Raw genomic sequence first — 10203 nt, 5'->3', positions numbered from 1 at the left:
TGTGATCTCATAACAGGGAGTCTGGATTCGGCTCAGTTTAATTTTTAACTTCACTTTCAAGTTCTCTTACCGATCAAGGGAATGTCTCCAAAGATGTTTTTCTGCTTTGAACTGTGCACACAACCATAGGGTCAACAATCCTTTTCCCTAAAAACAGAATGTGGCATGGTGTGGAAGCAACAGTGGAGCCCCTGAGATGGGAGAGATGACGTTAAGCCCACCTTCACCGTCTGGTGTACTCTGTGACCTCAAACGAAGCCCCTTAGCTGTTAAAATGGGTCTCTCTGTCTTAGGAAAAAAAAAAGACTGAAACACTCTATTGGGTGCGGTTATTGGACAAAAGCAAGCAAGTGTGTTTGGGGTGGGTGGGACTTGAAAGTAAGCAGCTCCTGCACAGACACAGTCCAGTCCTACAGACCCTCCTTCAGCATGGGTCTCCTCACCTCCTAGGAAATATGAACTGTCTTGTCTGATCACTTCCCTGTGCCTGTCCACCCTTGCTTCTCTGTGTCCTTCCTCAATGTCTGGCTCTTGGATTTGTGATTTCTTTTCGTTTTCCAGGTAGGGTCTTGTTGTAGCCCAGGCTGACCTGGAACTCACTATGTAGTCTCAGGCTGGCCTCAACTTCACAAGGATCCTGCTACCTCTGCCTCCCAAATTCTTGGATGTGTCTCACACCAGAGCTTTTATGCCTCTTGACCCCCATCTTACAAGGCGGGTCCTGACCTCTATCAGCTGTGGATTTCCCTAGCTGCAGCCTCTCCCTCATGTTTCTCTCCCCAGAGGGCCTGATACAGTCTGCACCATAGCTAGTCTGTTTGGGCCCTAGATTAATTTTCAGTTGGTACTCAATTAATTTACAATTATGGGAGGCTTAAAGCAGCAAACATTTATTCTCCCAGGCTTAGAGGGCAGAAGTACATGATGGGTCTTACAGGACTGTGTCCCCTCCAGAGAAATAGGCTAGGGCAGTACAGATTCAATACATAGTGATTTGTGGAATAAATGAGTTCTTAGTTATACTTACATCAATAAATGGGATTTCTTGCCTGGAGAGATGGCTCAGCAGTTAAGGTGCTTGCTTGTAAAGCCTAACAGCCCGAGTTTGCTTCCCCAGCAACCCACATAAAGCCAGGTGCACAAAGAGGTGCATGCATCTGGAGTTCTTTCTGACAGCGAGAGGCCCTGACAGGCCTATTTATGACCTCTGTCTCTCTCACTGCATGCAAATAAATAAATAAACATAGAAAAAAGATTTTAAGAAAGAATGGGGTTTCTGGAGCTGATCCAAACTCCTCAACCCCATTGTGATGTTCACATTTAACAGTCTTGATCAGCCGGGCATTGGTGGTGCACGCCTTTAATCCCAGCACTTGGGAGGCAGAGGTAGGAGGATCATTGTGAGTTCAAGGCCACCCTGAGACTACATAGTGAATTCCAGGTCAGAGTGGGCTTAAGTGAGACCCTACTTCAAAAAAAAAAACAAACAAAACAAAACAAATCCAAAAAAACCCCACAAACAGTCTTGATCAATTAACTCAGAAGTGTAATTAAGTAATTTAAATATCAGGAAGCTGAGGCAATGGGGTCACAAATTCAGAGCTAACCTGGGCTCATAGTAAGGTCCTGTCTCCAGTAAAAAAAAATAAGGGCTGGGCTATAACTCAGTGGTAGAGTGCTTACTTAGTCCACATGAAACCCTGGGTTCAATCCCCACTATTGGAAAACAAAATTCAGTAAGTCACACCTGCCACATTCTTGAATGTCAAGGGTAGTGGAGCCGAAAAGTTTGTAAATCCTTGAAAACGTAGTTCTCTCTGGCTTCATCTTAACAGCTGTTCCCATTCAGAGCAGTTGAATCGCAAACTTTTTTTTTTTTTTTTAAATGGCATGTTTCAGACATAACACTGAACTTCTGAGAATACCAGTGTGTTTAATACCTGGCCACTGACCTACAGAGTTCAAAGTGTATCAAGGGAGGGTGTACACAGACAGACCCCGGGCATGAAGGGCAACAACAAAGGCTTGCATAAGATACTAGGAAAGAACAAACAGGGACCCTGCCAACACAGGGCGCCATGGGAGGCTACAGGAGGAGGCAATGCCCAGGTCAGTCTCCACAGGCAGGATGAATGGGTCAGTGTCACAGGGGAAGGGCCGTCAAGAATGAAGTCACAGAAGGCTAGATTTGTTCAACATGACTTGGGGCTAAAGGACAGAGCCAGAATGGAAGGCGATGGATCTACAGGAACACAACAAATATATTTCTTAAGGCAATTGCTTTTTCTTATAGTAAATTATCTGGATAAAAATAGAAAAATGTTGTATTGTCCCCTACAACAAAAACTGTAATTTATTTTTGGAAATGCTTAAGAAAAGTATGTGAGTCAAAGGGGGGGGGAGAATAAAATTTTATTAAAGGACATAAAGAGGGCTGGGGAGATGGCTCAGTGATTAAAGGCACTTGCTTGTAAAGCCTGTCTGCCTGAGTTCAATTCCCCAGTGCCTATGTAAAGCCAGATGCACAATGTGGCACATGAGTTTGGAGTTGTTTGCAGCAGCAAGAGGATTGGTACACCTATTCTGTCTTCCCTTTCTCTGTTAAAAGAAATTAAACAAGATATAACTAAATGGGCCAAATACTTTGTTCTTAGATAGGAAAAGTTAAAATATTTTTATTTATTTGTTTGAGAGAGGAAGAAACAGACACAGAGAAAAAGAAAAAGAGAATGAGATTGTGGGCACACAGGACCTCTTGCCACTGATGTGGCTCAGTGGTTAAAGGCACTTGCTTGCAAAGCTTGACAGCCCAGGTTCAATTCCCTAGTACCCACATGAAGCCAGATACACAGAGTGGTACATGCATCTGGAGTTTGTTTGCAGTGGCAGGAGGCCCTAGTGTGCCCATTCTCCCTCCCTCCCCCCCTTTTCAAATAATAAATTTTTTTTTTTTGGTTTTTTGAGGTTGGGTCTTGATAGACAATGTAAATTATGTGTGCATATGTATCTGTGAATATTGGAAGGTACATATTTGTCTATATATGCATTTGTATATATACAAATGTACATGTATACCCAATAGGCATATTTATATGCATACATACATATATACATGTACCTATTCTCATATATGGAGAGAAAGAGAACTACATACTTAGAATAAATGATTCTGAGTACAAGAAGTTTGAGATAAATCTGACTTCCTTAGACTTTTCTATATTGTGTAAAGTTTTATACAAAAGAGTATTTTTTGTTTTTTTATGTTTATTTATTTATTTGAAAGTGACAGACAGAGAAAGAGGCAGAGAGAAAGAGGGGGGAGAGAGAGAGAGAGAGAGAGAGAGAGAGAGAGAGAGAGAGAGAGAGAGGATAGGTATGCCAGGGCCTCCAGCCACTGCAAATGAACTCCAGACACGTGAGCCCCCTTGTGCATCTGGCTAACATGGGTCCTGGGGAATCAAGCCTTGAACCGGGGTCCTTAGACTTCACAGGCAAGCGCTTAACTGCTAAGCCATCTCTCTAGCTCCCAAAGAGTATTTTTAATGTATATATGTGTTACTGCAAATAAATCCCAGTTCCTCTTATCACTTTTGCTTTTGCCTTTACGTGGGTGCTGAGGCATTGAACTTTTGGGCCAGCAGTCTTTGCAAGTGCCTTTAACCACTGAACCATCTCCCCAGCCAAACTTCATTCTAGTTTATAATGTGGGGTGGGGGGAGAGGGAGCAAAATCCCATTTTGATTTTAGGAAAAGGCAAAGCACCCAGGCCCAGAGTTCCAGTTTCTGGACTAGTGGTGAGGGAGAACAGAGCAGGGTAGGGTAGCTTTGGGGGTAAGTAGTCATCTAGCGAAGGCCCCTTGGGAGCTGAGAGATGTCACCCCACCTGCCTTCCTTGACTAAGCTGGAATTCAGCCTCTGATCCAGTCTCATTTCTCAGCGACAGTTCTGTCTACTTCTCCCCAGTCTACCGTACCTAGGTATGCCGGCCTCTCTTGGACCAGCCCCTTGAATCCAAGACACAAACATGCATACAAAAAAAATAAATCAGCAACAGCAACAATTAGCTGTTTTTCATACTCACCTGAAATGTGGCAGCCATGGGCAACCTGGCTGAGGACTAAGCAGGACAGTCCTGGAGCCTTTTCTGTGACATTCAGGCGCGTGCACTCTGTCGTGTGGTTTTAGCAATTCCTCTACATACATGAGCATGTGTACAGAAGGGCATAACAACATGCCAAGGTCATGGAAAAATGCAAAACCTTTTCCTGAAGTGCCAATGACAGTCAGTGGCTATGGGGAACTTTTGAAGTCATTGATTTCAAGTTCACTCAAGTGCAACCTTGGCGATTTTAAAAGGAATTTGAAGTGGATTTTTTTTTTTTTTAAAGAGATCAAACAGAATTGGAGAGATGGCTTAATGGTTACGGTGCTTGCCTGTGAAGCCAACGGTCCTACGTTCAACTCCCCAGGATCCATGTAAGCCACAAGGTTGCATGCATCTGGAGTTTAGTTACAGCAGCTGAAAGCTGTGGTGCACCCATTCTCTCTCTGTCTTCCTCTCTCTCTCTCAGATAAAAACAGAAAGAGACAAGCAGAGAGCAGTAAGAGAATCCAGGTAGAAAATCCATGCATACAGGCTTTCTTTTGTTACATACCTAATCTACCTGTAGTGAAAGATAACTCAGGAAGCAAATGCCAGAAAGTACCCAGGAGTCATTGACATGATCTCGACATGCATTGGACATGGTCAGGTGGATGAGTTGCCTGAAACGTTTCCCCTGGGGAGCTGTGAGCAGCCAGCTATTCACCCAAGACACGGCACACTCAACAGGTCAAAGCGCAGTTGCGCCGAGACAAGTTTCAGCTCATCACTGCGTTTACTGGAGGTGGTCACCAAGCAGGGTGCGAAGTTGGTCATGGCAGCTTACAGGAGGACCCCACAGCCATGTCACAGAGAAGCCCCCGCCCGCATGGATGGCAGCCTTCCTTTAGCCACCTTCATGGAACTTTCTGTCCCTTGATCTTCCACCCTCTATATACTCCATCTCCCCCGAGGCCATGAGACCTTGTGCTTTCGTTCTACACGGCCGGCATGGGGCCGGGTGGGCGGTGAGACCTTAGATTAAGGTCTGAGGTCTTCCCCACTTCCTTCCTTCAATGGGGGAAGGCCAACAGTTCCAGTCTTGAGAGTGAGCAGTCCCAGCTGCTTTGGAAAAGACAACAAGTTTTATTAATTTTTAGCAGTCAGTGCAGAATTCCCCAAAGGCTCAGGGAAGACTGGCAGTAGACATGCTCTTGGGTCAGGGCTTTCTCCCCAGGAGGCCAAAGGTCTCTAGGGTGGTGGTGGAGTTACAGGAAGAGAGGCTGGTGGGGAGCTGGTCAGAAATTGAATGTGGCTGTAGCGTTGAGGTCATTCTGAATGGGAGCAAGCTCAGCCTGCAGGTCCAGGGCCTTGAAAGCTGAACTTAGGTCATCTGAACCCCTCCAGGAGGAAGGGATTTAGGGGGCAATGTGCACTCTCGGAAGAGGCCACGTTGGAGTGCATAAGACAGACAACTTCCTTCTCCATTTTCCCCCTAATACTCCACGTAGTCACAGTTTGGACTTTTCCCTTCCATACAATGACTCCTTGAAGCAGACACGCCAGGAAGAGGGGCGAAGGCCCTCGTGGATGCTTCACTGGGTCGTTCCCGATGTACTTGACACGAACCCTGTCCCTGGAAGCCATGCCCTCGTGCTCATGGTCCTAGAGGTTCCTCATCGTTCTGCAATACTGGGGACTTGCACCTTTCACCAAGTCTCCAAAAGTGCTGGACTCTCTTCATCCTCTGGTTAACTTCGATTCTCCCGCAGGATGATCTGGATCCACCAGGTCAAGGCAGATCTGCCCTCTCACAGTGAGTGATGTTTTTCTTGTTCTGTTATAATATTTATGAAGTTTTTTTTTTTAATAGTTATGCCTATATTAAAAAATGTTTTTTAAGGTAGGGCTGACCCAGAACTCAGTCTATAGTTTCAGATTGTCTTCAAACTCATGGTGATCCTCTTTTCAAACTCATGGTGATCCTCTTGCCTCTGCCTCCCAAGTGCTAGGATTAAAGGCCTGAACCCCCACACATGGCTCTCTTCTTTTTTCTTTTTTAATTCAGATTTTTTAGTAGTTTATCTATTTGTGAGAATGAAAGAGGCAGATAGAAGGAGAGAATGGGCACACCAGGGCCTCCAGCCAGTGCAAATAAACTCCAGACACATGTGCCACCTTATGCATCTGGCTTATGTGGGTCCTGGGGAATCAAATCTAGGTCCTTTGTCTTTGCAGGCAAGGGCCTTAGTCACTAAGCCATCTCTCCAGCCCATTGTTATAGTATCTAGAATGGAATGTTTGGTCTTGTTTTAAACATATCTTAGCTTTCTGGAAACTTTGTAAGAAAATAAACATTTTTCTTGGTTGACATACCCCCTAAAATACAGCCTGGCACAGGCCATAGATAAAGTGTGAGACAAATGCTTATAGTGGGAAATCAGTGTTCGCAAAAATAAGATGAAAAGGCCAGACCTGGTGGTGCATGCTTGTAACCTGAACACTTGGGAGGTGGAGTCAGGAGGATTAGGAGTTCAAAGTCATCCTTTGCAACATAGTAAGCTTGAGGCCAGCTTGGGATACATAAGACCCTGTCTCAGAACAGTAAATAATAAATGAACAATTTAATAACCACAGTGCATAGCTGGGCAGGGTGCTCATCCTTGTGATGCTAGCACGCAGGAGGCAGAAGTAGGAGGACTGCCATGAGCTTGTGGTTTCTGGGCAACCTACTGAATCCTAAGCAATTATCTCAAAAGCAAAAACAAGTATACTGGGTTATATTTTTGGTTAAGGTTAACATTATTACCTTACATCATTTTAAATCCCTCACAAGAATCAGATTAGATTTATTTAATCATATTAAGATTTATTCAATATTGGTCAAAAAAGTTATTTATGCTTTCTTAAAGACAAATCGCATGAACAGAGCCACCCCAAACACAAAAGTGCCATCTAGTGGTGAACATGTTAGTGAGTAGAGAGGGCCACATAAATGGTACTTTATTGTTATTTTAATATTTTTATTTATTTATTTGAGAGAGAGGGAGGAAGAGAGAGAGAGAGGGAGAGAGAATGGGCGTAACTGGGCCTCTGGCCACTGCAAAGAAACTCCAGATGCATGTGCCACCATGTGCAACTGGCTTACTTGGGTCCTGGGAAATCGAACCTGGGTCTGTTGGCTTTGCAAGCGAGTGCCTTAACCGCTCAGCCATCCCTCCAGCCCTAAATCATGCTTTGATGTTGTGCCTCTCTCTTTATGTAGGTTTTGTAAAATATGAAAGACAGGTGGAAACAAAATTGAAGATGGTGGCTGGAGAGATGGCTCAGTGGTTTAAAGATGCTTGCTTACGAAGATTACCAACCCAGGTTTGATTCCACAGTAAAGCTAGAGGCACACAAATTGGTGCACGAGTCTGGGGTTCATTTGCAAGTGGCAAGAGGCTCTGGTGTGCTCATGTCCCCCTCTGTCTACCTCTCTCTCCTCTCTCTTTCTCTCAAATCAATAAATAAAAATTTCAAAAGACTTAAGTGATACAGTTATGGCATTTCTAGGAAATCCACTCAAACAATATTTTTTAATTGCAGAAGAAAATGATAAAAAGAAACAGAGTAAATTATTGAAAAATAAATGTTCCACCTCTGTTCCTTTTCTGCAGAGCAGAAAGAAAGGCAGACATTGATGCTCACAGTTAAGTTTGCTGTTGTGTGGAAGATGATCACCAGCATGCTGAAGGATGGCCAGGCTGTAAGACGTGAGTGCTACAGAGACTCCAATTAACAGGGGAGAATTGCTGGAATGCATCTTAAAATGGAAGAAATGAACAACAGACACAAAGAACAACGCTTTAAGTACAAAGACATAAGTAAATTGAAAATAAACATGTGAAAATACAAAGTGTGTACACAGCAAACGAAGAAAAATCGCTTCATCGGCTATAATCACAGTGATATATAAATACGTTTCACAGAGTATTTCCAGATAGAAAGAATCTGTTCTTCAGGGTCAGTTCAGGAGGGGGACAGAGCAATACCACTACATATGAGTCTTACAAGACAGCTTCAAAACACAGTAAGTGAAAATGGGTTCTAGGAGAACGAGCTCACTTGCCTAGAATGCAGGGGTCCAAAATTTAATTCTCAGCACCACCACAAAAGAGGTAAAGGGAAAAATGAACAAACCTATGATCACGGAGACTTTAGTATATTTTTTAGAAAAATGCTATTTATTTATTTGCAATGGAAAGAGAGAGAGAGAGAATGATTAAATGTATCAGCAAAGCGACAGGAGGTTGGGATGAACCTTTTCATCTCTTTGAGCCAACTGATATTCATAGGACGTTATACCCAAGTACATGAACTAAATTGTCAATAAATTGAAAAGATTTAAATTTTACAGAGTATGTTGTCTGACCACAGTAGAGGAAAAATAGAAATTAGTAATTAAAAAAAATACAAATATTTGGAAATTAATATGCTTTGAAATAATTGATCATTTTAAAAGCCACAGAGGGGCTGGAGAGATGGCTTAGCAGTTAAGCGCTTGCCTGTGAAGCCTAAAGGACCCTGGTTCGAGGCTCGATTCCCCTGGACCCACGTTAGCCAAATGCACAAGGGGGCGCACACATCTGGAGTTCGTTTGCAGTGGCTGGAATCCCTAGCAAGCCCATTCCCTCTCTATCTGTTTCTTTCTCTCCCTCTCTCTCTCTGTCACTCTTAAATAAAGAAATAAAAATGATAAAAAAATATTTAAAAATAAAATAGAGTGAGACCCTGTCTCCCAGCCCCAGGGCCTATTAATCTAAGCTGGAACACACAGAGGGCTTCCTAGAACTACCCAAAGGTAGGTCAGATAATAGTAATTCTCCAATTCCTATCTGCCACTATTCAAAAACTCATACAAAAAAATAAATAAATAAAATAAAAAGCCACAGAGAATTTATAAAATATTTTTACTCTGCAATAGACTTAAAAATAAATAAATAAATAAAAGAATAAATTCTATCAAGTTTTGTGAGATGTGACCGGAAAGGTGCTTATGGAGAAATGCATAACTTAGAGAGGTTGTAATAGAAAATAATAGTCTAAAATCAAAGACCAGACTTTTTTGGTTTCGTTTTGTTTTTGAGGTAGAGTCTCACTCTATCCCAAACTGACCTGGAATTCACTATGTAGTTTCAGGCTAGCCTTGAATTTACAGTCTACTACCTCTGTCTCCCAAGTGCTGGGATTAAAGGCACGTGCCACCACACCTGGCCAAAGCCCAGCCTTTTGCAAAGGTGTTATGTCTAATAAAATATCCTTGTTTTCTCATCATACTCTTTTAAAACCTCAAGGATATTTGGGCTGCTCCTTAGCAGAGCAGAGGACAAAAACTGGCCCTGGAAGAGACACCCCGGCAGGCTGCAGCTCCAAGCCAGTTTTGACATGTATTTGGAGAAAAACAAAGCCTCAAGCCATGAGTTGAATTTAAAGTCATCCATGGCTGGGAGACCCTCAGCTTCCTGATTAGAAATGAAACCAACCTCCTCCGAGAGGGAACACTTTCCCCTTTTTATGGACAAGGAACCACAGGGAGACCAGTCAGTTAGGTGTTTTGTAGAGAAGGTGAAGAGATGCTGCGCTGGACTATTTGTGTCTTTGTATGTAGAGCGGATTTCTTGTAGGTAACACATAGTGGGGTTTTTGCTTTTTCCTTTCTAAAAAATTTCATTTTGATGACCTCCTGGTGTGTGTGTCAAATAGATAGTTTCTCACTTGCGTTCTGATTTTGGAATGTGGAGGGTGGGCGAGGCACAGTCCCTTGGTATTTGACTCCATCCCATCATCCTTTTCTCCATGGAGCCCTGAGTACACCCCCTCCCACTGGCCCACAGGGGTGGATCTAGTATGGATGGCCTCCAGGCTGGACCATTGGGGTACCTGGTTTGTGTCCTCAGTGGCAGAGTCTGACAAGTGAACAGTGTTCGAGTCTTGCAGAGGGGCAGCCAGGGGGAAAAAGGAGACCTCCACAAAAGGACTTTGAAGCAGGGAAGCCAGGCTTGGAGAATTATGTTGCCAAGCAGTTTTATTGCTGCGGCCACCTGCCTCCATGCGAGCAGCTGCGAAATCAGCCACCTAGC

Source organism: Jaculus jaculus, chromosome 13 (genome assembly GCF_020740685.1).
Source record: "Jaculus jaculus isolate mJacJac1 chromosome 13, mJacJac1.mat.Y.cur, whole genome shotgun sequence".
Lineage (NCBI taxonomy): Eukaryota > Metazoa > Chordata > Mammalia > Rodentia > Dipodidae > Jaculus > Jaculus jaculus.
The sequence above is the reverse complement of the archived record's forward strand: the minus strand, read 5'-3'. Positions refer to the sequence as shown.